The following is a 24,331-nucleotide window of genomic DNA, read 5'->3' on the forward strand; positions in this document are numbered from 1 at the left end:
CTTGCCCTGACGGGCCTTGGTCCCAGCAGGCCACCGAGCACAGCACCTCAGCCTATTAGAGTGAGGTTTCAGGATCTCTCTCATCCTGTAAACCAACATACTGAAGAAGGTGAAACGTGTGGCTGCGCTCCTCACATGCTGAAGCAGCAGCAGCCCTTTCCCTGAAGCAAAGTTCCTTCATTCCTCCCTCCCATAACCCTTAGCAGGGGATTTATGGTAATTGAGTTGAGTTTCCAAACTGGCCCTTCCTTCCTTCCTTCCCATATCTGCCAGCTCGAGAAGGCTTGTTTTGTTGCACCTGGGAAGTAAAGTATCTATTTGCGAGAGAGAGAGAATGAGAGAGAGAGACAGAGAGAGAGAGACAGAGAGAGAAGGGGAAGGGGTGTTGGCAGTTAGGGTGTGAGCTAGAGAAATGAGGCCTGTCTGCAAAAGGCCATGGGATGGGAGTGCGTGGTTGCAGGTTGTTTGGCTTTGTAAGGCCTACTGCCCGCTTCACTCGAAAATGGGTCTAGGGTTGTCGGTTTGTAGGCTGTAAAAGCCCAGAAAAGCTTTTGTTCTCCAACCAGCAGAGTGGCGCAGCGGAAGCGTGCTGGGCCCATAACCCAGAGGTCGATGGATCGAAACCATCCTCTGCTAACTTTTTTCAAATTATGTTTTTGTGTCATGGCATTAGGGCACAAAGAGCTGTAAGTGCCTGGATGCAATGTCATTCCTTGAACTTGCTGCCTCGTTCCACTCTTGCGCTAAATAGGAGAGGGTCCCAGCCCAGCCAACAAAATGCACTGTTCAATCAAACCAAACTTAAAACCAAGCTCCTTTTTTAAGGGGTCCCGGGGAAATGTTGGGCTGACCGGCAAGACCTCATGATGCGAACTGCTTCTGCGTCAAACGCAAGCTTTTTTCATTCCCAGCCAATGACTTATTCTTATTTCTAAGGGCCGCTCCATCAGATAGCCCAGACAGGCAGGCGTTGGTGGTATAGTGGTGAGCATAGCTGCCTTCCAAGCAGTTGACCCGGGTTCGATTCCCGGCCAACGCAGATCAAATCTTTAAATTGTTCAAAATGCATTTTTTGGAAATCAGACTCATGCTGAAAGCAAAGCTGACACACTTTTCGTGAAAATCAAAACCCCATCCAGGAAAGGTTCTTGCATCCTAGTTTCTGCAACTGTCTATCGGTGAGGGGATTGAAGCGAGCAGGGCTCCTGGCCCCTCCCCGACAAAGCCCTGACGAAGGCCTGACAAAGGCCTATTCGCCTTGCCCTGACGGGCCTTGGTCCCAGCAGGCCACCGAGCACAGCACCTCAGCCTATTAGAGTGAGGTTTCAGGATCTCTCTCATCCTGTAAACCAACATACTGAAGAAGGTGAAACGTGTGGCTGCGCTCCTCACATGCTGAAGCAGCAGCAGCCCTTTCCCTGAAGCAAAGTTCCTTCATTCCTCCCTCCCATAACCCTTAGCAGGGGATTTATGGTAATTGAGTTGAGTTTCCAAACTGGCCCTTCCTTCCTTCCTTCCCATATCTGCCAGCTCGAGAAGGCTTGTTTTGTTGCACCTGGGAAGTAAAGTATCTATTTGCGAGAGAGAGAGAATGAGAGAGAGAGACAGAGAGAGAGAGACAGAGAGAGAAGGGGAAGGGGTGTTGGCAGTTAGGGTGTGAGCTAGAGAAATGAGGCCTGTCTGCAAAAGGCCATGGGATGGGAGTGCGTGGTTGCAGGTTGTTTGGCTTTGTAAGGCCTACTGCCCGCTTCACTCGAAACTGGGTCTAGGGTTGTCGGTTTGTAGGCTGTAAAAGCCCAGAAAAGCTCTTGTTCTCCAACCAGCAGAGTGGCGCAGCGGAAGCGTGCTGGGCCCATAACCCAGAGGTCGATGGATCGAAACCATCCTCTGCTAACTTTTTTCAAATTATGTTTTTGTGTCATGGCATTAGGGCACAAAGAGCTGTAAGTGCCTGGATGCAATGTCATTCCTTGAACTTGCTGCCTCGTTCCACTCTTGCGCTAAATAGGAGAGGGTCCCAGCCCAGCCAACAAAATGTACTGTTCAATCAAACCAAACTTAAAACCAAGCTCCTTTTTTAAGGGGTCCCGGGGAAATGTTGGGCTGACCGGCAAGACCTCATGATGCGAACTGCTTCTGCGTCAAACGCAAGCTTTTTTCATTCCCAGCCAATGACTTATTCTTATTTCTAAGGGCCGCTCCATCAGATAGCCCAGACAGGCAGGCGTTGGTGGTATAGTGGTGAGCATAGCTGCCTTCCAAGCAGTTGACCCGGGTTCGATTCCCGGCCAACGCAGATCAAATCTTTAAATTGTTCAAAATGCATTTTTTGGAAATCAGACTCATGCTGAAAGCAAAGCTGACACACTTTTCGTGAAAATCAAAACCCCATCCAGGAAAGGTTCTTGCATCCTAGTTTCTGCAACTGTCTATCGGTGAGGGGATTGAAGCGAGCAGGGCTCCTGGCCCCTCCCCGACAAAGCCCTGACGAAGGCCTGACAAAGGCCTATTCGCCTTGCCCTGACGGGCCTTGGTCCCAGCAGGCCACCGAGCACAGCACCTCAGCCTATTAGAGTGAGGTTTCAGGATCTCTCTCATCCTGTAAACCAACATACTGAAGAAGGTGAAACGTGTGGCTGCGCTCCTCACATGCTGAAGCAGCAGCAGCCCTTTCCCTGAAGCAAAGTTCCTTCATTCCTCCCTCCCATAACCCTTAGCAGGGGATTTATGGTAATTGAGTTGAGTTTCCAAACTGGCCCTTCCTTCCTTCCTTCCCATATCTGCCAGCTCGAGAAGGCTTGTTTTGTTGCACCTGGGAAGTAAAGTATCTATTTGCGAGAGAGAGAGAATGAGAGAGAGAGACAGAGAGAGAGAGACAGAGAGAGAAGGGGAAGGGGTGTTGGCAGTTAGGGTGTGAGCTAGAGAAATGAGGCCTGTCTGCAAAAGGCCATGGGATGGGAGTGCGTGGTTGCAGGTTGTTTGGCTTTGTAAGGCCTACTGCCCGCTTCACTCGAAACTGGGTCTAGGGTTGTCGGTTTGTAGGCTGTAAAAGCCCAGAAAAGCTCTTGTTCTCCAACCAGCAGAGTGGCGCAGCGGAAGCGTGCTGGGCCCATAACCCAGAGGTCGATGGATCGAAACCATCCTCTGCTAACTTTTTTCAAATTATGTTTTTGTGTCATGGCATTAGGGCACAAAGAGCTGTAAGTGCCTGGATGCAATGTCATTCCTTGAACTTGCTGCCTCGTTCCACTCTTGCGCTAAATAGGAGAGGGTCCCAGCCCAGCCAACAAAATGTACTGTTCAATCAAACCAAACTTAAAACCAAGCTCCTTTTTTAAGGGGTCCCGGGGAAATGTTGGGCTGACCGGCAAGACCTCATGATGCGAACTGCTTCTGCGTCAAACGCAAGCTTTTTTCATTCCCAGCCAATGACTTATTCTTATTTCTAAGGGCCGCTCCATCAGATAGCCCAGACAGGCAGGCGTTGGTGGTATAGTGGTGAGCATAGCTGCCTTCCAAGCAGTTGACCCGGGTTCGATTCCCGGCCAACGCAGATCAAATCTTTAAATTGTTCAAAATGCATTTTTTGGAAATCAGACTCATGCTGAAAGCAAAGCTGACACACCTTTCGTGAAAATCAAAACCCCATCCAGGAAAGGTTCTTGCATCCTAGTTTCTGCAACTGTCTATCGGTGAGGGGATTGAAGCGAGCAGGGCTCCTGGCCCCTCCCCGACAAAGCCCTGACGAAGGCCTGACAAAGGCCTATTCGCCTTGCCCTGACGGGCCTTGGTCCCAGCAGGCCACCGAGCACAGCACCTCAGCCTATTAGAGTGAGGTTTCAGGATCTCTCTCATCCTGTAAACCAACATACTGAAGAAGGTGAAACGTGTGGCTGCGCTCCTCACATGCTGAAGCAGCAGCAGCCCTTTCCCTGAAGCAAAGTTCCTTCATTCCTCCCTCCCATAACCCTTAGCAGGGGATTTATGGTAATTGAGTTGAGTTTCCAAACTGGCCCTTCCTTCCTTCCTTCCCATATCTGCCAGCTCGAGAAGGCTTGTTTTGTTGCACCTGGGAAGTAAAGTATCTATTTGCGAGAGAGAGAGAATGAGAGAGAGAGACAGAGAGAGAGAGACAGAGAGAGAAGGGGAAGGGGTGTTGGCAGTTAGGGTGTGAGCTAGAGAAATGAGGCCTGTCTGCAAAAGGCCATGGGATGGGAGTGCGTGGTTGCAGGTTGTTTGGCTTTGTAAGGCCTACTGCCCGCTTCACTCGAAACTGGGTCTAGGGTTGTCGGTTTGTAGGCTGTAAAAGCCCAGAAAAGCTCTTGTTCTCCAACCAGCAGAGTGGCGCAGCGGAAGCGTGCTGGGCCCATAACCCAGAGGTCGATGGATCGAAACCATCCTCTGCTAACTTTTTTCAAATTATGTTTTTGTGTCATGGCATTAGGGCACAAAGAGCTGTAAGTGCCTGGATGCAATGTCATTCCTTGAACTTGCTGCCTCGTTCCACTCTTGCGCTAAATAGGAGAGGGTCCCAGCCCAGCCAACAAAATGTACTGTTCAATCAAACCAAACTTAAAACCAAGCTCCTTTTTTAAGGGGTCCCGGGGAAATGTTGGGCTGACCGGCAAGACCTCATGATGCGAACTGCTTCTGCGTCAAACGCAAGCTTTTTTCATTCCCAGCCAATGACTTATTCTTATTTCTAAGGGCCGCTCCATCAGATAGCCCAGACAGGCAGGCGTTGGTGGTATAGTGGTGAGCATAGCTGCCTTCCAAGCAGTTGACCCGGGTTCGATTCCCGGCCAACGCAGATCAAATCTTTAAATTGTTCAAAATGCATTTTTTGGAAATCAGACTCATGCTGAAAGCAAAGCTGACACACTTTTCGTGAAAATCAAAACCCCATCCAGGAAAGGTTCTTGCATCCTAGTTTCTGCAACTGTCTATCGGTGAGGGGATTGAAGCGAGCAGGGCTCCTGGCCCCTCCCCGACAAAGCCCTGACGAAGGCCTGACAAAGGCCTATTCGCCTTGCCCTGACGGGCCTTGGTCCCAGCAGGCCACCGAGCACAGCACCTCAGCCTATTAGAATGAGGTTTCAGGATCTCTCTCATCCTGTAAACCAACATACTGAAGAAGGTGAAACGTGTGGCTGCGCTCCTCACATGCTGAAGCAGCAGCAGCCCTTTCCCTGAAGCAAAGTTCCTTCATTCCTCCCTCCCATAACCCTTAGCAGGGGATTTATGGTAATTGAGTTGAGTTTCCAAACTGGCCCTTCCTTCCTTCCTTCCCATATCTGCCAGCTCGAGAAGGCTTGTTTTGTTGCACCTGGGAAGTAAAGTATCTATTTGCGAGAGAGAGAGAATGAGAGAGAGAGACAGAGAGAGAGAGACAGAGAGAGAAGGGGAAGGGGTGTTGGCAGTTAGGGTGTGAGCTAGAGAAATGAGGCCTGTCTGCAAAAGGCCATGGGATGGGAGTGCGTGGTTGCAGGTTGTTTGGCTTTGTAAGGCCTACTGCCCGCTTCACTCGAAAATGGGTCTAGGGTTGTCGGTTTGTAGGCTGTAAAAGCCCAGAAAAGCTCTTGTTCTCCAACCAGCAGAGTGGCGCAGCGGAAGCGTGCTGGGCCCATAACCCAGAGGTCGATGGATCGAAACCATCCTCTGCTAACTTTTTTCAAATTATGTTTTTGTGTCATGGCATTAGGGCACAAAGAGCTGTAAGTGCCTGGATGCAATGTCATTCCTTGAACTTGCTGCCTCGTTCCACTCTTGCGCTAAATAGGAGAGGGTCCCAGCCCAGCCAACAAAATGCACTGTTCAATCAAACCAAACTTAAAACCAAGCTCCTTTTTTAAGGGGTCCCGGGGAAATGTTGGGCTGACCGGCAAGACCTCATGATGCGAACTGCTTCTGCGTCAAACGCAAGCTTTTTTCATTCCCAGCCAATGACTTATTCTTATTTCTAAGGGCCGCTCCATCAGATAGCCCAGACAGGCAGGCGTTGGTGGTATAGTGGTGATCATAGCTGCCTTCCAAGCAGTTGACCCGGGTTCGATTCCCGGCCAACGCAGATCAAATCTTTAAATTGTTCAAAATGCATTTTTTGGAAATCAGACTCATGCTGAAAGCAAAGCTGACACACTTTTCGTGAAAATCAAAACCCCATCCAGGAAAGGTTCTTGCATCCTAGTTTCTGCAACTGTCTATCGGTGAGGGGATTGAAGCGAGCAGGGCTCCTGGCCCCTCCCCGACAAAGCCCTGACGAAGGCCTGACAAAGGCCTATTCGCCTTGCCCTGACGGGCCTTGGTCCCAGCAGGCCACCGAGCACAGCACCTCAGCCTATTAGAGTGAGGTTTCAGGATCTCTCTCATCCTGTAAACCAACATACTGAAGAAGGTGAAACGTGTGGCTGCGCTCCTCACATGCTGAAGCAGCAGCAGCCCTTTCCCTGAAGCAAAGTTCCTTCATTCCTCCCTCCCATAACCCTTAGCAGGGGATTTATGGTAATTGAGTTGAGTTTCCAAACTGGCCCTTCCTTCCTTCCTTCCCATATCTGCCAGCTCGAGAAGGCTTGTTTTGTTGCACCTGGGAAGTAAAGTATCTATTTGCGAGAGAGAGAGAATGAGAGAGAGAGACAGAGAGAGAGAGACAGAGAGAGAAGGGGAAGGGGTGTTGGCAGTTAGGGTGTGAGCTAGAGAAATGAGGCCTGTCTGCAAATGGCCATGGGATGGGAGTGCGTGGTTGCAGGTTGTTTGGCTTTGTAAGGCCTACTGCCCGCTTCACTCGAAACTGGGTCTAGGGTTGTCGGTTTGTAGGCTGTAAAAGCCCAGAAAAGCTCTTGTTCTCCAACCAGCAGAGTGGCGCAGCGGAAGCGTGCTGGGCCCATAACCCAGAGGTCGATGGATCGAAACCATCCTCTGCTAACTTTTTTCAAATTATGTTTTTGTGTCATGGCATTAGGGCACAAAGAGCTGTAAGTGCCTGGATGCAATGTCATTCCTTGAACTTGCTGCCTCGTTCCACTCTTGCGCTAAATAGGAGAGGGTCCCAGCCCAGCCAACAAAATGTACTGTTCAATCAAACCAAACTTAAAACCAAGCTCCTTTTTTAAGGGGTCCCGGGGAAATGTTGGGCTGACCGGCAAGACCTCATGATGCGAACTGCTTCTGCGTCAAACGCAAGCTTTTTTCATTCCCAGCCAATGACTTATTCTTATTTCTAAGGGCCGCTCCATCAGATAGCCCAGACAGGCAGGCGTTGGTGGTATAGTGGTGAGCATAGCTGCCTTCCAAGCAGTTGACCCGGGTTCGATTCCCGGCCAACGCAGATCAAATCTTTAAATTGTTCAAAATGCATTTTTTGGAAATCAGACTCATGCTGAAAGCAAAGCTGACACACTTTTCGTGAAAATCAAAACCCCATCCAGGAAAGGTTCTTGCATCCTAGTTTCTGCAACTGTCTATCGGTGAGGGGATTGAAGCGAGCAGGGCTCCTGGCCCCTCCCCGACAAAGCCCTGACGAAGGCCTGACAAAGGCCTATTCGCCTTGCCCTGACGGGCCTTGGTCCCAGCAGGCCACCGAGCACAGCACCTCAGCCTATTAGAGTGAGGTTTCAGGATCTCTCTCATCCTGTAAACCAACATACTGAAGAAGGTGAAACGTGTGGCTGCGCTCCTCACATGCTGAAGCAGCAGCAGCCCTTTCCCTGAAGCAAAGTTCCTTCATTCCTCCCTCCCATAACCCTTAGCAGGGGATTTATGGTAATTGAGTTGAGTTTCCAAACTGGCCCTTCCTTCCTTCCTTCCCATATCTGCCAGCTCGAGAAGGCTTGTTTTGTTGCACCTGGGAAGTAAAGTATCTATTTGCGAGAGAGAGAGAATGAGAGAGAGAGACAGAGAGAGAGAGACAGAGAGAGAAGGGGAAGGGGTGTTGGCAGTTAGGGTGTGAGCTAGAGAAATGAGGCCTGTCTGCAAAAGGCCATGGGATGGGAGTGCGTGGTTGCAGGTTGTTTGGCTTTGTAAGGCCTACTGCCCGCTTCACTCGAAACTGGGTCTAGGGTTGTCGGTTTGTAGGCTGTAAAAGCCCAGAAAAGCTCTTGTTCTCCAACCAGCAGAGTGGCGCAGCGGAAGCGTGCTGGGCCCATAACCCACAGGTCGATGGATCGAAACCATCCTCTGCTAACTTTTTTCAAATTATGTTTTTGTGTCATGGCATTAGGGCACAAAGAGCTGTAAGTGCCTGGATGCAATGTCATTCCTTGAACTTGCTGCCTCGTTCCACTCTTGCGCTAAATAGGAGAGGGTCCCAGCCCAGCCAACAAAATGTACTGTTCAATCAAACCAAACTTAAAACCAAGCTCCTTTTTTAAGGGGTCCCGGGGAAATGTTGGGCTGACCGGCAAGACCTCATGATGCGAACTGCTTCTGCGTCAAACGCAAGCTTTTTTCATTCCCAGCCAATGACTTATTCTTATTTCTAAGGGCCGCTCCATCAGATAGCCCAGACAGGCAGGCGTTGGTGGTATAGTGGTGAGCATAGCTGCCTTCCAAGCAGTTGACCTGGGTTCGATTCCCGGCCAACGCAGATCAAATCTTTAAATTGTTCAAAATGCATTTTTTGGAAATCAGACTCATGCTGAAAGCAAAGCTGACACACTTTTCGTGAAAATCAAAACCCCATCCAGGAAAGGTTCTTGCATCCTAGTTTCTGCAACTGTCTATCGGTGAGGGGATTGAAGCGAGCAGGGCTCCTGGCCCCTCCCCGACAAAGCCCTGACGAAGGCCTGACAAAGGCCTATTCGCCTTGCCCTGACGGGCCTTGGTCCCAGCAGGCCACCGAGCACAGCACCTCAGCCTATTAGAGTGAGGTTTCAGGATCTCTCTCATCCTGTAAACCAACATACTGAAGAAGGTGAAACGTGTGGCTGCGCTCCTCACATGCTGAAGCAGCAGCAGCCCTTTCCCTGAAGCAAAGTTCCTTCATTCCTCCCTCCCATAACCCTTAGCAGGGGATTTATGGTAATTGAGTTGAGTTTCCAAACTGGCCCTTCCTTCCTTCCTTCCCATATCTGCCAGCTCGAGAAGGCTTGTTTTGTTGCACCTGGGAAGTAAAGTATCTATTTGCGAGAGAGAGAGAATGAGAGAGAGAGACAGAGAGAGAGAGACAGAGAGAGAAGGGGAAGGGGTGTTGGCAGTTAGGGTGTGAGCTAGAGAAATGAGGCCTGTCTGCAAAAGGCCATGGGATGGGAGTGCGTGGTTGCAGGTTGTTTGGCTTTGTAAGGCCTACTGCCCGCTTCACTCGAAACTGGGTCTAGGGTTGTCGGTTTGTAGGCTGTAAAAGCCCAGAAAAGCTCTTGTTCTCCAACCAGCAGAGTGGCGCAGCGGAAGCGTGCTGGGCCCATAACCCAGAGGTCGATGGATCGAAACCATCCTCTGCTAACTTTTTTCAAATTATGTTTTTGTGTCATGGCATTAGGGCACAAAGAGCTGTAAGTGCCTGGATGCAATGTCATTCCTTGAACTTGCTGCCTCGTTCCACTCTTGCGCTAAATAGGAGAGGGTCCCAGCCCAGCCAACAAAATGCACTGTTCAATCAAACCAAACTTAAAACCAAGCTCCTTTTTTAAGGGGTCCCGGGGAAATGTTGGGCTGACCGGCAAGACCTCATGATGCGAACTGCTTCTGCGTCAAACGCAAGCTTTTTTCATTCCCAGCCAATGACTTATTCTTATTTCTAAGGGCCGCTCCATCAGATAGCCCAGACAGGCAGGCGTTGGTGGTATAGTGGTGAGCATAGCTGCCTTCCAAGCAGTTGACCCGGGTTCGATTCCCGGCCAACGCAGATCAAATCTTTAAATTGTTCAAAATGCATTTTTTGGAAATCAGACTCATGCTGAAAGCAAAGCTGACACACTTTTCGTGAAAATCAAAACCCCATCCAGGAAAGGTTCTTGCATCCTAGTTTCTGCAACTGTCTATCGGTGAGGGGATTGAAGCGAGCAGGGCTCCTGGCCCCTCCCCGACAAAGCCCTGACGAAGGCCTGACAAAGGCCTATTCGCCTTGCCCTGACGGGCCTTGGTCCCAGCAGGCCACCGAGCACAGCACCTCAGCCTATTAGAGTGAGGTTTCAGGATCTCTCTCATCCTGTAAACCAACATACTGAAGAAGGTGAAACGTGTGGCTGCGCTCCTCACATGCTGAAGCAGCAGCAGCCCTTTCCCTGAAGCAAAGTTCCTTCATTCCTCCCTCCCATAACCCTTAGCAGGGGATTTATGGTAATTGAGTTGAGTTTCCAAACTGGCCCTTCCTTCCTTCCTTCCCATATCTGCCAGCTCGAGAAGGCTTGTTTTGTTGCACCTGGGAAGTAAAGTATCTATTTGCGAGAGAGAGAGAATGAGAGAGAGAGACAGACAGAGAGAGACAGAGAGAGAAGGGGAAGGGGTGTTGGCAGTTAGGGTGTGAGCTAGAGAAATGAGGCCTGTCTGCAAAAGGCCATGGGATGGGAGTGCGTGGTTGCAGGTTGTTTGGCTTTGTAAGGCCTACTGCCCGCTTCACTCGAAAATGGGTCTAGGGTTGTCGGTTTGTAGGCTGTAAAAGCCCAGAAAAGCTCTTGTTCTCCAACCAGCAGAGTGGCGCAGCGGAAGCGTGCTGGGCCCATAACCCAGAGGTCGATGGATCGAAACCATCCTCTGCTAACTTTTTTCAAATTATGTTTTTGTGTCATGGCATTAGGGCACAAAGAGCTGTAAGTGCCTGGATGCAATGTCATTCCTTGAACTTGCTGCCTCGTTCCACTCTTGCGCTAAATAGGAGAGGGTCCCAGCCCAGCCAACAAAATGTACTGTTCAATCAAACCAAACTTAAAACCAAGCTCCTTTTTTAAGGGGTCCCGGGGAAATGTTGGGCTGACCGGCAAGACCTCATGATGCGAACTGCTTCTGCGTCAAACGCAAGCTTTTTTCATTCCCAGCCAATGACTTATTCTTATTTCTAAGGGCCGCTCCATCAGATAGCCCAGACAGGCAGGCGTTGGTGGTATAGTGGTGAGCATAGCTGCCTTCCAAGCAGTTGACCCGGGTTCGATTCCCGGCCAACGCAGATCAAATCTTTAAATTGTTCAAAATGCATTTTTTGGAAATCAGACTCATGCTGAAAGCAAAGCTGACACACTTTTCGTGAAAATCAAAACCCCATCCAGGAAAGGTTCTTGCATCCTAGTTTCTGCAACTGTCTATCGGTGAGGGGATTGAAGCGAGCAGGGCTCCTGGCCCCTCCCCGACAAAGCCCTGACGAAGGCCTGACAAAGGCCTATTCGCCTTGCCCTGACGGGCCTTGGTCCCAGCAGGCCACCGAGCACAGCACCTCAGCCTATTAGAGTGAGGTTTCAGGATCTCTCTCATCCTGTAAACCAACATACTGAAGAAGGTGAAACGTGTGGCTGCGCTCCTCACATGCTGAAGCAGCAGCAGCCCTTTCCCTGAAGCAAAGTTCCTTCATTCCTCCCTCCCATAACCCTTAGCAGGGGATTTATGGTAATTGAGTTGAGTTTCCAAACTGGCCCTTCCTTCCTTCCTTCCCATATCTGCCAGCTCGAGAAGGCTTGTTTTGTTGCACCTGGGAAGTAAAGTATCTATTTGCGAGAGAGAGAGAATGAGAGAGAGAGACAGAGAGAGAGAGACAGAGAGAGAAGGGGAAGGGGTGTTGGCAGTTAGGGTGTGAGCTAGAGAAATGAGGCCTGTCTGCAAAAGGCCATGGGATGGGAGTGCGTGGTTGCAGGTTGTTTGGCTTTGTAAGGCCTACTGCCCGCTTCACTCGAAACTGGGTCTAGGGTTGTCGGTTTGTAGGCTGTAAAAGCCCAGAAAAGCTCTTGTTCTCCAACCAGCAGAGTGGCGCAGCGGAAGCGTGCTGGGCCCATAACCCAGAGGTCGATGGATCGAAACCATCCTCTGCTAACTTTTTTCAAATTATGTTTTTGTGTCATGGCATTAGGGCACAAAGAGCTGTAAGTGCCTGGATGCAATGTCATTCCTTGAACTTGCTGCCTCGTTCCACTCTTGCGCTAAATAGGAGAGGGTCCCAGCCCAGCCAACAAAATGTACTGTTCAATCAAACCAAACTTAAAACCAAGCTCCTTTTTTAAGGGGTCCCGGGGAAATGTTGGGCTGACCGGCAAGACCTCATGATGCGAACTGCTTCTGCGTCAAACGCAAGCTTTTTTCATTCCCAGCCAATGACTTATTCTTATTTCTAAGGGCCGCTCCATCAGATAGCCCAGACAGGCAGGCGTTGGTGGTATAGTGGTGAGCATAGCTGCCTTCCAAGCAGTTGACCCGGGTTCGATTCCCGGCCAACGCAGATCAAATCTTTAAATTGTTCAAAATGCATTTTTTGGAAATCAGACTCATGCTGAAAGCAAAGCTGACACACTTTTCGTGAAAATCAAAACCCCATCCAGGAAAGGTTCTTGCATCCTAGTTTCTGCAACTGTCTATCGGTGAGGGGATTGAAGCGAGCAGGGCTCCTGGCCCCTCCCCGACAAAGCCCTGACGAAGGCCTGACAAAGGCCTATTCGCCTTGCCCTGACGGGCCTTGGTCCCAGCAGGCCACCGAGCACAGCACCTCAGCCTATTAGAGTGAGGTTTCAGGATCTCTCTCATCCTGTAAACCAACATACTGAAGAAGGTGAAACGTGTGGCTGCGCTCCTCACATGCTGAAGCAGCAGCAGCCCTTTCCCTGAAGCAAAGTTCCTTCATTCCTCCCTCCCATAACCCTTAGCAGGGGATTTATGGTAATTGAGTTGAGTTTCCAAACTGGCCCTTCCTTCCTTCCTTCCCATATCTGCCAGCTCGAGAAGGCTTGTTTTGTTGCACCTGGGAAGTAAAGTATCTATTTGCGAGAGAGAGAGAATGAGAGAGAGAGACAGAGAGAGAGAGACAGAGAGAGAAGGGGAAGGGGTGTTGGCAGTTAGGGTGTGAGCTAGAGAAATGAGGCCTGTCTGCAAAAGGCCATGGGATGGGAGTGCGTGGTTGCAGGTTGTTTGGCTTTGTAAGGCCTACTGCCCGCTTCACTCGAAAATGGGTCTAGGGTTGTCGGTTTGTAGGCTGTAAAAGCCCAGAAAAGCTTTTGTTCTCCAACCAGCAGAGTGGCGCAGCGGAAGCGTGCTGGGCCCATAACCCAGAGGTCGATGGATCGAAACCATCCTCTGCTAACCTTTTTCAAATTATGTTTTTGTGTCATGGCATTAGGGCACAAAGAGCTGTAAGTGCCTGGATGCAATGTCATTCCTTGAACTTGCTGCCTCGTTCCACTCTTGCGCTAAATAGGAGAGGGTCCCAGCCCAGCCAACAAAATGCACTGTTCAATCAAACCAAACTTAAAACCAAGCTCCTTTTTTAAGGGGTCCCGGGGAAATGTTGGGCTGACCGGCAAGACCTCATGATGCGAACTGCTTCTGCGTCAAACGCAAGCTTTTTTCATTCCCAGCCAATGACTTATTCTTATTTCTAAAGGCCGCTCCATCAGATAGCCCAGACAGGCAGGCGTTGGTGGTATAGTGGTGAGCATAGCTGCCTTCCAAGCAGTTGACCCGGGTTCGATTCCCTGCCAAAGCAGATCAAATCTTTAAATTGTTCAAAATGCATTTTTTGGAAATCAGACTCATGCTGAAAGCAAAGCTGACACACTTTTCGTGAAAATCAAAACCCCATCCAGGAAAGGTTCTTGCATCCTAGTTTCTGCAACTGTCTATCGGTGAGGGGATTGAAGCGAGCAGGGCTCCTGGCCCCTCCCCGACAAAGCCCTGACGAAGGCCTGACAAAGGCCTATTCGCCTTGCCCTGACGGGCCTTGGTCCCAGCAGGCCACCGAGCACAGCACCTCAGCCTATTAGAGTGAGGTTTCAGGATCTCTCTCATCCTGTAAACCAACATACTGAAGAAGGTGAAACGTGTGGCTGCGCTCCTCACATGCTGAAGCAGCAGCAGCCCTTTCCCTGAAGCAAAGTTCCTTCATTCCTCCCTCCCATAACCCTTAGCAGGGGATTTATGGTAATTGAGTTGAGTTTCCAAACTGGCCCTTCCTTCCTTCCTTCCCATATCTGCCAGCTCGAGAAGGCTTGTTTTGTTGCACCTGGGAAGTAAAGTATCTATTTGCGAGAGAGAGAGAATGAGAGAGAGAGACAGAGAGAGAGAGACAGAGAGAGAAGGGGAAGGGGTGTTGGCAGTTAGGGTGTGAGCTAGAGAAATGAGGCCTGTCTGCAAAAGGCCATGGGATGGGAGTGCGTGGTTGCAGGTTGTTTGGCTTTGTAAGGCCTACTGCCCGCTTCACTCGAAACTGGGTCTAGGGTTGTCGGTTTGTAGGCTGTAAAAGCCCAGAAAAGCTCTTGTTCTCCAACCAGCAGAGTGGCGCAGCGGAAGCGTGCTGGGCCCATAACCCAGAGGTCGATGGATCGAAACCATCCTCTGCTAACTTTTTTCAAATTATGTTTTTGTGTCATGGCATTAGGGCACAAAGAGCTGTAAGTGCCTGGATGCAATGTCATTCCTTGAACTTGCTGCCTCGTTCCACTCTTGCGCTAAATAGGAGAGGGTCCCAGCCCAGCCAACAAAATGTACTGTTCAATCAAACCAAACTTAAAACCAAGCTCCTTTTTTAAGGGGTCCCGGGGAAATGTTGGGCTGACCGGCAAGACCTCATGATGCGAACTGCTTCTGCGTCAAACGCAAGCTTTTTTCATTCCCAGCCAATGACTTATTCTTATTTCTAAGGGCCGTTCCATCAGATAGCCCAGACAGGCAGGCGTTGGTGGTATAGTGGTGAGCATAGCTGCCTTCCAAGCAGTTGACCCGGGTTCGATTCCCGGCCAACGCAGATCAAATCTTTAAATTGTTCAAAATGCATTTTTTGGAAATCAGACTCATGCTGAAAGCAAAGCTGACACACTTTTCGTGAAAATCAAAACCCCATCCAGGAAAGGTTCTTGCATCCTAGTTTCTGCAACTGTCTATCGGTGAGGGGATTGAAGCGAGCAGGGCTCCTGGCCCCTCCCCGACAAAGCCCTGACGAAGGCCTGACAAAGGCTTATTCGCCTTGCCCTGACGGGCCTTGGTCCCAGCAGGCCACCGAGCACAGCACCTCAGCCTATTAGAGTGAGGTTTCAGGATCTCTCTCATCCTGTAAACCAACATACTGAAGAAGGTGAAACGTGTGGCTGCGCTCCTCACATGCTGAAGCAGCAGCAGCCCTTTCCCTGAAGCAAAGTTCCTTCATTCCTCCCTCCCATAACCCTTAGCAGGGGATTTATGGTAATTGAGTTGAGTTTCCAAACTGGCCCTTCCTTCCTTCCTTCCCATATCTGCCAGCTCGAGAAGGCTTGTTTTGTTGCACCTGGGAAGTAAAGTATCTATTTGCGAGAGAGAGAGAATGAGAGAGAGAGACAGAGAGAGAGAGACAGAGAGAGAAGGGGAAGGGGTGTTGGCAGTTAGGGTGTGAGCTAGAGAAATGAGGCCTGTCTGCAAAAGGCCATGGGATGGGAGTGCGTGGTTGCAGGTTGTTTGGCTTTGTAAGGCCTACTGCCCGCTTCACTCGAAACTGGGTCTAGGGTTGTCGGTTTGTAGGCTGTAAAAGCCCAGAAAAGCTCTTGTTCTCCAACCAGCAGAGTGGCGCAGCGGAAGCGTGCTGGGCCCATAACCCAGAGGTCGATGGATCGAAACCATCCTCTGCTAACTTTTTTCAAATTATGTTTTTGTGTCATGGCATTAGGGCACAAAGAGCTGTAAGTGCCTGGATGCAATGTCATTCCTTGAACTTGCTGCCTCGTTCCACTCTTGCGCTAAATAGGAGAGGGTCCCAGCCCAGCCAACAAAATGTACTGTTCAATCAAACCAAACTTAAAACCAAGCTCCTATTTTAAGGGGTCCCGGGGAAATGTTGGGCTGACCGGCAAGACCTCATGATGCGAACTGCTTCTGCGTCAAACGCAAGCTTTTTTCATTCCCAGCCAATGACTTATTCTTATTTCTAAGGGCCGCTCCATCAGATAGCCCAGACAGGCAGGCGTTGGTGGTATAGTGGTGAGGATAGCTGCCTTCCAAGCAGTTGACCCGGGTTCGATTCCCGGCCAACGCAGATCAAATCTTTAAATTGTTCAAAATGCATTTTTTGGAAATCAGACTCATGCTGAAAGCAAAGCTGACACACTTTTCGTGAAAATCAAAACCCCATCCAGGAAAGGTTCTTGCATCCTAGTTTCTGCAACTGTCTATCGGTGAGGGGATTGAAGCGAGCAGGGCTCCTGGCCCCTCCCCGACAAAGCCCTGACGAAGGCCTGACAAAGGCCTATTCGCCTTGCCCTGACGGGCCTTGGTCCCAGCAGGCCACCGAGCACAGCACCTCAGCCTATTAGAGTGAGGTTTCAGGATCTCTCTCATCCTGTAAACCAACATACTGAAGAAGGTGAAACGTGTGGCTGCGCTCCTCACATGCTGAAGCAGCAGCAGCCCTTTCCCTGAAGCAAAGTTCCTTCATTCCTCCCTCCCATAACCCTTAGCAGGGGATTTATGGTAATTGAGTTGAGTTTCCAAACTGGCCCTTCCTTCCTTCCTTCCCATATCTGCCAGCTCGAGAAGGCTTGTTTTGTTGCACCTGGGAAGTAAAGTATCTATTTGCGAGAGAGAGAGAATGAGAGAGAGAGACAGAGAGAGAGAGACAGAGAGAGAAGGGGAAGGGGTGTTGGCAGTTAGGGTGTGAGCTAGAGAAATGAGGCCTGTCTGCAAAAGGCTATGGGATGGGAGTGCGTGGTTGCAGGTTGTTTGGCTTTGTAAGGCCTACTGCCCGCTTCACTCGAAACTGGGTCTAGGGTTGTCGGTTTGTAGGCTGTAAAAGCCCAGAAAAGCTCTTGTTCTCCAACCAGCAGAGTGGCGCAGCGGAAGCGTGCTGGGCCCATAACCCAGAGGTCGATGGATCGAAACCATCCTCTGCTAACTTTTTTCAAATTATGTTTTTGTGTCATGGCATTAGGGCACAAAGAGCTGTAAGTGCCTGGATGCAATGTCATTCCTTGAACTTGCTGCCTCGTTCCACTCTTGCGCTAAATAGGAGAGGGTCCCAGCCCAGCCAACAAAATGTACTGTTCAATCAAACCAAACTTAAAACCAAGCTCCTTTTTTAAGGGGTCCCGGGGAAATGTTGGGCTGACCGGCAAGACCTCATGATGCGAACTGCTTCTGCGTCAAACGCAAGCTTTTTTCATTCCCAGCCAATGACTTATTCTTATTTCTAAGGGCCGCTCCATCAGATAGCCCAGACAGGCAGGCGTTGGTGGTATAGTGGTGAGCATAGCTGCCTTCCAAGCAGTTGACCCGGGTTTGATTCCCGGCCAACGCAGATCAAATCTTTAAATTGTTCAAAATGCATTTTTTGGAAATCAGACTCATGCTGAAAGCAAAGCTGACACACTTTTCGTGAAAATCAAAACCCCATCCAGGAAAGGTTCTTGCATCCTAGTTTCTGCAACTGTCTATCGGTGAGGGGATTGAAGCGAGCAGGGCTCCTGGCCCCTCCCCGACAAAGCCCTGACGAAGGCCTGACAAAGGCCTATTCGCCTTGCCCTGACGGGCCTTGGTCCCAGCAGGCCACCGAGCACAGCACCTCAGCCTATTAGAGTGAGGTTTCAGGATCTCTCTCATCCTGTAAACCAACATACTGAAGAAGGTGAAACGTGTGGCTGCGCTCCTCACATGCTGAAGCAGCAGCAGCCCTTTCCCTGAAGCAAAGTTCCTTCATTCCTCCCTCCCATAACCCTTAGCAGGGGATTTATGGTAATTGAGTTGAGTTTCCAAACTGGCCCTTCCTTCCTTCCTTCCCATATCTGCCAGCTCGAGAAGGCTTGTTTTGTTGCACCTGGGAAGTAAAGTATCTATTTGCGAGAGAGAGAGAATGAGAGAGAGAGACAGAGAGAGAGAGACAGAGAGAGAAGGGGAAGGGGTGTTGGCAGTTAGGGTGTGAGCTAGAGAAATGAGGCCTGTCTGCAAAAGGCCATGGGATGGGAGTGCGTGGTTGCAGGTTGTTTGGCTTTGTAAGGCCTACTGCCCGCTTCACTCGAAAATGGGTCTAGGGTTGTCGGTTTGTAGGCTGTAAAAGCCCAGAAAAGCTTTTGTTCTCCAACCAGCAGAGTGGCGCAGCGGAAGCGTGCTGGGCCCATAACCCAGAGGTCGATGGATCGAAACCATCCTCTGCTAACTTTTTTCAAATTATGTTTTTGTGTCATGGCATTAGGGCACAAAGAGCTGTAAGTGCCTGGATGCAATGTCATTCCTTGAACTTGCTGCCTCGTTCCACTCTTGCGCTAAATAGGAGAGGGTCCCAGCCCAGCCAACAAAATGCACTGTTCAATCAAACCAAACTTAAAACCAAGCTCCTTTTTTAAGGGGTCCCGGGGAAATGTTGGGCTGACCGGCAAGACCTCATGATGCGAACTGCTTCTGCGTCAAACGCAAGCTTTTTTCATTCCCAGCCAATGACTTATTCTTATTTCTAAGGGCCGCTCCATCAGATAGCCCAGACAGGCAGGCGTTGGTGGTATAGTGGTGAGCATAGCTGCCTTCCAAGCAGTTGACCCGGGTTCGATTCCCGGCCAACGCAGATCAAATCTTTAAATTGTTCAAAATGCATTTTTTGGAAATCAGACTCATGCTGAAAGCAAAGCTGACACACTTTTCGTGAAAATCAAAACCCCATCCAGGAAAGGTTCTTGCATCCTAGTTTCTGCAACTGTCTATCGGTGAGGGGATTGAAGCGAGCAGGGCTCCTGGCCCCTCCCCGACAAAGCCCTGACGAAGGCCTGACAAAGGCCTATTCGCCTTGCCCTGACGGGCCTTGGTCCCAGCAGGCCACCGAGCACAGCACCTCAGCCTATTAGAGTGAGGTTTCAGGATCTCTCTCATCCTGTAAACCAACATACTGAAGAAGGTGAAACGTGTGGCTGCGCTCCTCACATGCTGAAGCAGCAGCAGCCCTTTCCCTGAAGCAAAGTTCCTTCATTCCTCCCTCCCATAACCCTTAGCAGGGGATTTATGGTAATTGAGTTGAGTTTCCAAACTGGCCCTTCCTTCCTTCCTTCCCATATCTGCCAGCTCGAGAAGGCTTGTTTTGTTGCACCTGGGAAGTAAAGTATCTATTTGCGAGAGAGAGAGAATGAGAGAGAGAGACAGAGAGAGAGAGACAGAGAGAGAAGGGGAAGGGGTGTTGGCAGTTAGGGTGTGAGCTAGAGAAATGAGGCCTGTCTGCAAATGGCCATGGGATGGGAGTGCGTGGTTGCAGGTTGTTTGGCTTTGTAAGGCCTACTGCCCGCTTCACTCGAAACTGGGTCTAGGGTTGTCGGTTTGTAGGCTGTTAAAGCCCAGAAAAGCTCTTGTTCTCCAACCATCAGAGTGGCGCAGCGGAAGCGTGCTGGGCCCATAACCCAGAGGTCGATGGATCGAAACCATCCTCTGCTAACTTTTTTCAAATTATGTTTTTGTGTCATGGCATTAGGGCACAAAGAGCTGTAAGTGCCTGTATGCAATGTCATTCCTTGAACTTGCTGCCTCGTTCCACTCTTGCGCTAAATAGGAGAGGGTCCCAGCCCAGCCAACAAAATGTACTGTTCAATCAAACCAAACTTAAAACCAAGCTCCTTTTTTAAGGGGTCCCGGGGAAATGTTGGGCTGACCGGCAAGACCTCATGATGCGAACTGCTTCTGCGTCAAACGCAAGCTTTTTTCATTCCCAGCCAATGACTTATTCTTATTTCTAAGGGCCGCTCCATCAGATAGCCCAGACAGGCAGGCGTTGGTGGTATAGTGGTGAGCATAGCTGCCTTCCAAGCAGTTGACCCGGATTCGATTCCCGGCCAACGCAGATCAAATCTTTAAATTGTTCAAAATGCATTTTTTGGAAATCAGACTCATGCTGAAAGCAAAGCTGACACACTTTTCGTGAAAATCAAAACCCCATCCAGGAAAGGTTCTTGCATCCTAGTTTCTGCAACTGTCTATCGGTGAGGGGATTGAAGCGAGCAGGGCTCCTGGCCCCTCCCCGACAAAGCCCTGACGAAGGCCTGACAAAGGCCTATTCGCCTTGCCCTGACGGGCCTTGGTCCCAGCAGGCCACCGAGCACAGCACCTCAGCCTATTAGAGTGAGGTTTCAGGATCTCTCTCATCCTGTAAACCAACATACTGAAGAAGGTGAAACGTGTGGCTGCGCTCCTCACATGCTGAAGCAGCAGCAGCCCTTTCCCTGAAGCAAAGTTCCTTCATTCCTCCCTCCCATAACCCTTAGCAGGGGATTTATGGTAATTGAGTTGAGTTTCCAAACTGGCCCTTCCTTCCTTCCTTCCCATATCTGCCAGCTCGAGAAGGCTTGTTTTGTTGCACCTGGGAAGTAAAGTATCTATTTGCGAGAGAGAGAGAATGAGAGAGAGAGACAGACAGAGAGAGACAGAGAGAGAAGGGGAAGGGGTGTTGGCAGTTAGGGTGTGAGCTAGAGAAATGAGGCCTGTCTGCAAAAGGCCATGGGATGGGAGTGCGTGGTTGCAGGTTGTTTGGCTTTGTAAGGCCTACTGCCCGCTTCACTCGAAAATGGGTCTAGGGTTGTCGGTTTGTAGGCTGTAAAAGCCCAGAAAAGCTTTTGTTCTCCAACCAGCAGAGTGGCGCAGCGGAAGCGTGCTGGGCCCATAACCCAGAGGTCGATGGATCGAAACCATCCTCTGCTAACTTTTTTCAAATTATGTTTTTGTGTCATGGCATTAGGGCACAAAGAGCTGTAAGTGCCTGGATGCAATGTCATTCCTTGAACTTGCTGCCTCGTTCCACTCTTGCGCTAAATAGGAGAGGGTCCCAGCCCAGCCAACAAAATGCACTGTTCAATCAAACCAAACTTAAAACCAAGCTCCTTTTTTAAGGGGTCCCGGGGAAATGTTGGGCTGACCGGCAAGACCTCATGATGCGAACTGCTTCTGCGTCAAACGCAAGCTTTTTTCATTCCCAGCCAATGACTTATTCTTATTTCTAAGGGCCGCTCCATCAGATAGCCCAGACAGGCAGGCGTTGGTGGTATAGTGGTGAGCATAGCTGCCTTCCAAGCAGTTGACCCGGGTTCGATTCCCGGCCAACGCAGATCAAATCTTTAAATTGTTCAAAATGCATTTTTTGGAAATCAGACTCATGCTGAAAGCAAAGCTGACACACTTTTCGTGAAAATCAAAACCCCATCCAGGAAAGGTTCTTGCATCCTAGTTTCTGCAACTGTCTATCGGTGAGGGGATTGAAGCGAGCAGGGCTCCTGGCCCCTCCCCGACAAAGCCCTGACGAAGGCCTGACAAAGGCCTATTCGCCTTGCCCTGACGGGCCTTGGTCCCAGCAGGCCACCGAGCACAGCACCTCAGCCTATTAGAGTGAGGTTTCAGGATCTCTCTCATCCTGTAAACCAACATACTGAAGAAGGTGAAACGTGTGGCTGCGCTCCTCACATGCTGAAGCAGCAGCAGCCCTTTCCCTGAAGCAAAGTTCCTTCATTCCTCCCTCCCATAACCCTTAGCAGGGGATTTATGGTAATTGAGTTGAGTTTCCAAACTGGCCCTTCCTTCCTTCCTTCCCATATCTGCCAGCTCGAGAAGGCTTGTTTTGTTGCACCTGGGAAGTAAAGTATCTATTTGCGAGAGAGAGAGAATGAGAGAGAGAGACAGAGAGAGAGAGACAGAGAGAGAAGGGGAAGGGGTGTTGGCAGTTAGGGTGTGAGCTAGAGAAATGAGGCCTGTCTGCAAAAGGCCATGGGATGGGAGTGCGTGGTTGCAGGTTGTTTGGCTTTGTAAGGCCTACTGCCCGCTTCACTCGAAAATGGGTCTAGGGTTGTCGGTTTGTAGGCTGTAAAAGCCCAGAAAAGCTTTTGTTCTCCAACCAGCAGAGTGGCGCAGCGGAAGCGTGCTGGGCCCATAACCCAGAGGTCGATGGATCGAAACCATCCTCTGCTAACTTTTTTCAAATTATGTTTTTGTGTCATGGCATTAGGGCACAAAGAGCTGTAAGTGCCTGGATGCAATGTCATTCCTTGAACTTGCTGCCTCGTTCCACTCTTGCGCTAAATAGGAGAGGGTCCCAGCCCAGCCAACAAAATGCACTGTTCAATCAAACCAAACTTAAAACCAAGCTCCTTTTTTAAGGGGTCCCGGGGAAATGTTGGGCTGACCGGCAAGACCTCATGATGCGAACTGCTTCTGCGTCAAACGCAAGCTTTTTTCATTCCCAGCCAATGACTTATTCTTATTTCTAAGGGCCGCTCCATCAGATAGCCCAGACAGGCAGGCGTTGGTGGTATAGTGGTGAGCATAGCTGCCTTCCAAGCAGTTGACCCGGGTTCGATTCCCGGCCAACGCAGATCAAATCTTTAAATTGTTCAAAATGCATTTTTTGGAAATCAGACTCATGCTGAAAGCAAAGCTGACACACTTTTCGTGAAAATCAAAACCCCATCCAGGAAAGGTTCTTGCATCCTAGTTTCTGCAACTGTCTATCGGTGAGGGGATTGAAGCGAGCAGGGCTCCTGGCCCCTCCCCGACAAAGCCCTGACGAAGGCCTGACAAAGGCCTATTCGCCTTGCCCTGACGGGCCTTGGTCCCAGCAGGCCACCGAGCACAGCACCTCAGCCTATTAGAGTGAGGTTTCAGGATCTCTCTCATCCTGTAAACCAACATACTGAAGAAGGTGAAACGTGTGGCTGCGCTCCTCACATGCTGAAGCAGCAGCAGCCCTTTCCCTGAAGCAAAGTTCCTTCATTCCTCCCTCCCATAACCCTTAGCAGGGGATTTATGGTAATTGAGTTGAGTTTCCAAACTGGCCCTTCCTTCCTTCCTTCCCATATCTGCCAGCTCGAGAAGGCTTGTTTTGTTGCACCTGGGAAGTAAAGTATCTATTTGCGAGAGAGAGAGAATGAGAGAGAGAGACAGAGAGAGAGAGACAGAGAGAGAAGGGGAAGGGGTGTTGGCAGTTAGGGTGTGAGCTAGAGAAATGAGGCCTGTCTGCAAAAGGCCATGGGATGGGAGTGCGTGGTTGCAGGTTGTTTGGCTTTGTAAGGCCTACTGCCCGCTTCACTCGAAACTGGGTCTAGGGTTGTCGGTTTGTAGGCTGTAAAAGCCCAGAAAAGCTCTTGTTCTCCAACCAGCAGAGTGGCGCAGCGGAAGCGTGCTGGGCCCATAACCCAGAGGTCGATGGATCGAAACCATCCTCTGCTAACTTTTTTCAAATTATGTTTTTGTGTCATGGCATTAGGGCACAAAGAGCTGTAAGTGCCTGGATGCAATGTCATTCCTTGAACTTGCTGCCTCGTTCCACTCTTGCGCTAAATAGGAGAGGGTCCCAGCCCAGCCAACAAAATGTACTGTTCAATCAAACCAAACTTAAAACCAAGCTCCTTTTTTAAGGGGTCCCGGGGAAATGTTGGGCTGACCGGCAAGACCTCATGATGCGAACTGCTTCTGCGTCAAACGCAAGCTTTTTTCATTCCCAGCCAATGACTTATTCTTATTTCTAAGGGCCGCTCCATCAGATAGCCCAGACAGGCAGGCGTTGGTGGTATAGTGGTGAGCATAGCTGCCTTCCAAGCAGTTGACCCGGGTTCGATTCCCGGCCAACGCAGATCAAATCTTTAAATTGTTCAAAATGCATTTTTTGGAAATCAGACTCATGCTGAAAGCAAAGCTGACACACTTTTCGTGAAAATCAAAACCCCATCCAGGAAAGGTTCTTGCATCCTAGTTTCTGCAACTGTCTATCGGTGAGGGGATTGAAGCGAGCAGGGCTCCTGGCCCCTCCCCGACAAAGCCCTGACGAAGGCCTGACAAAGGCCTATTCGCCTTGCCCTGACGGGCCTTGGTCCCAGCAGGCCACCGAGCACAGCACCTCAGCCTATTAGAATGAGGTTTCAGGATCTCTCTCATCCTGTAAACCAACATACTGAAGAAGGTGAAACGTGTGGCTGCGCTCCTCACATGCTGAAGCAGCAGCAGCCCTTTCCCTGAAGCAAAGTTCCTTCATTCCTCCCTCCCATAACCCTTAGCAGGGGATTTATGGTAATTGAGTTGAGTTTCCAAACTGGCCCTTCCTTCCTTCCTTCCCATATCTGCCAGCTCGAGAAGGCTTGTTTTGTTGCACCTGGGAAGTAAAGTATCTATTTGCGAGAGAGAGAGAATGAGAGAGAGAGACAGAGAGAGAGACAGAGAGAGAAGGGGAAGGGGTGTTGGCAGTTAGGGTGTGAGCTAGAGAAATGAGGCCTGTCTGCAAAAGGCTATGGGATGGGAGTGC

The 24,331-nt window shown here is 50.1% G+C and overlaps 14 non-coding genes across 14 annotated transcripts; all 14 read left to right on the forward strand.

The window, feature by feature from the left end:
- The first annotated feature begins 967 nt into the window (after nucleotides 1-967).
- Nucleotides 968-1,039, forward strand: TRNAG-UCC (transfer RNA glycine (anticodon UCC)). Its single transcript has one exon. It is a non-coding gene; the product is annotated as a tRNA-Gly (tRNA).
- A 1,185-nt stretch (nucleotides 1,040-2,224) lies between these two features.
- On the forward strand, nucleotides 2,225-2,296 carry TRNAG-UCC (transfer RNA glycine (anticodon UCC)). Its single transcript has one exon. It is a non-coding gene; the product is annotated as a tRNA-Gly (tRNA).
- A 1,185-nt stretch (nucleotides 2,297-3,481) lies between these two features.
- TRNAG-UCC (transfer RNA glycine (anticodon UCC)) lies at nucleotides 3,482-3,553 on the forward strand. Its single transcript has one exon. It is a non-coding gene; the product is annotated as a tRNA-Gly (tRNA).
- A 1,185-nt stretch (nucleotides 3,554-4,738) lies between these two features.
- TRNAG-UCC (transfer RNA glycine (anticodon UCC)) lies at nucleotides 4,739-4,810 on the forward strand. The gene has a single exon. It is a non-coding gene; the product is annotated as a tRNA-Gly (tRNA).
- A 1,185-nt stretch (nucleotides 4,811-5,995) lies between these two features.
- Nucleotides 5,996-6,067, forward strand: TRNAG-UCC (transfer RNA glycine (anticodon UCC)). The gene has a single exon. It is a non-coding gene; the product is annotated as a tRNA-Gly (tRNA).
- Nucleotides 6,068-7,252: 1,185 nt separating this feature from the next.
- Nucleotides 7,253-7,324, forward strand: TRNAG-UCC (transfer RNA glycine (anticodon UCC)). The gene has a single exon. It is a non-coding gene; the product is annotated as a tRNA-Gly (tRNA).
- Nucleotides 7,325-9,766: 2,442 nt separating this feature from the next.
- TRNAG-UCC (transfer RNA glycine (anticodon UCC)) lies at nucleotides 9,767-9,838 on the forward strand. Its single transcript has one exon. It is a non-coding gene; the product is annotated as a tRNA-Gly (tRNA).
- A 1,185-nt stretch (nucleotides 9,839-11,023) lies between these two features.
- Nucleotides 11,024-11,095, forward strand: TRNAG-UCC (transfer RNA glycine (anticodon UCC)). Its single transcript has one exon. It is a non-coding gene; the product is annotated as a tRNA-Gly (tRNA).
- Nucleotides 11,096-12,280: 1,185 nt separating this feature from the next.
- TRNAG-UCC (transfer RNA glycine (anticodon UCC)) lies at nucleotides 12,281-12,352 on the forward strand. Its single transcript has one exon. It is a non-coding gene; the product is annotated as a tRNA-Gly (tRNA).
- A 2,442-nt stretch (nucleotides 12,353-14,794) lies between these two features.
- TRNAG-UCC (transfer RNA glycine (anticodon UCC)) lies at nucleotides 14,795-14,866 on the forward strand. Its single transcript has one exon. It is a non-coding gene; the product is annotated as a tRNA-Gly (tRNA).
- Nucleotides 14,867-18,565: 3,699 nt separating this feature from the next.
- Nucleotides 18,566-18,637, forward strand: TRNAG-UCC (transfer RNA glycine (anticodon UCC)). Its single transcript has one exon. It is a non-coding gene; the product is annotated as a tRNA-Gly (tRNA).
- Nucleotides 18,638-21,079: 2,442 nt separating this feature from the next.
- On the forward strand, nucleotides 21,080-21,151 carry TRNAG-UCC (transfer RNA glycine (anticodon UCC)). Its single transcript has one exon. It is a non-coding gene; the product is annotated as a tRNA-Gly (tRNA).
- Nucleotides 21,152-22,336: 1,185 nt separating this feature from the next.
- On the forward strand, nucleotides 22,337-22,408 carry TRNAG-UCC (transfer RNA glycine (anticodon UCC)). Its single transcript has one exon. It is a non-coding gene; the product is annotated as a tRNA-Gly (tRNA).
- A 1,185-nt stretch (nucleotides 22,409-23,593) lies between these two features.
- On the forward strand, nucleotides 23,594-23,665 carry TRNAG-UCC (transfer RNA glycine (anticodon UCC)). The gene has a single exon. It is a non-coding gene; the product is annotated as a tRNA-Gly (tRNA).
- Nucleotides 23,666-24,331: the final 666 nt, after the last annotated feature.

This window comes from Ambystoma mexicanum, chromosome 6q (assembly GCF_040938575.1).
Source record: "Ambystoma mexicanum isolate Mex_15411 chromosome 6q, UKY_AmexF1_1, whole genome shotgun sequence".
Lineage (NCBI taxonomy): Eukaryota > Metazoa > Chordata > Amphibia > Caudata > Ambystomatidae > Ambystoma > Ambystoma mexicanum.